The following is a 784-nucleotide window of genomic DNA, read 5'->3' as shown; positions in this document are numbered from 1 at the left end:
TCTTACTCAGCTGATCCACCTGTGCCTCTAAATTTCTAATGGAGGACCATGTTTCATTCATGAAACTTAGTGTGGTCTTGGATAGATCAGAGACTATGGCTGCCAGGCTAGAATGACTCTGTTCAGAATTCTCTGTCTGTTGCTGAGAAGATGATGGAAAAGGTTTGCTATTGCTAAACCTATTTCTTCCACCATTATTGTTGAAGCCTTGTTGAGGCTTCTGTTGGTCCTTCCATGAGAAATTTGGATGATTTCTCCATGAAGGATTATAGGTGTTCCCATAGGATTCTCCCATATAATTCACTTCTGCCATTGCAGGGTTCTCAGGATCATAAGCTTCTTCTTCAGAAGATGCTTCTTTAGTACTGTTGGATGCAGCTTGCAATCCATTCAGACTCTGAGAAATCATACTGACTTGCTGAGTCAATATTTTGTTCTGAGCCAATATGGCATTCAGAGTATCAATTTCAAGAACTCCCTTCTTCTGAGGCGTCCCATTGTTCACAGGACTTCCTTCAGAGGTGTACATGAACTGGTTATTTGCAAACATTTCAATGAGTTCCTGAACTTCTGCAGGCATTTTCAGATGAAGAGATCCTCCTGCAGAATGGTCCAATGACATTTTTGACAACTCAGACAGACCATCATAAAATATACATATGATGCTCCATTCTGGAAGCATGTTAGTAGGACACCTTTTGATCAATTGCTTATATCTTTCCCAAGCTTCATAGAGGGACTCACCTTCCTTCTGTCTGAAGGTTTGGATTTCCACTCTAAGCTT

General features: G+C 40.8%; 1 non-coding gene across 1 annotated transcript; it reads left to right on the top strand.

Annotated features, from left to right (window-relative positions):
* The first annotated feature begins 676 nt into the window (after nt 1-676).
* LOC148555599 (small nucleolar RNA R71) lies at nt 677-784 on the top strand. Its single transcript, XR_015887154.1, has one exon. It is a non-coding gene; the product is annotated as a small nucleolar RNA R71 (small nucleolar RNA).

Source organism: Arachis ipaensis, chromosome B6, assembly GCF_059453495.1.
Source record: "Arachis ipaensis isolate K30076 ecotype BB chromosome B6, ASM5945349v1, whole genome shotgun sequence".
Classification (NCBI taxonomy): Eukaryota; Viridiplantae; Streptophyta; class Magnoliopsida; order Fabales; family Fabaceae; genus Arachis; species Arachis ipaensis.
The sequence above is the reverse complement of the archived record's forward strand: the minus strand, read 5'-3'. Positions and strand labels throughout refer to the sequence as shown.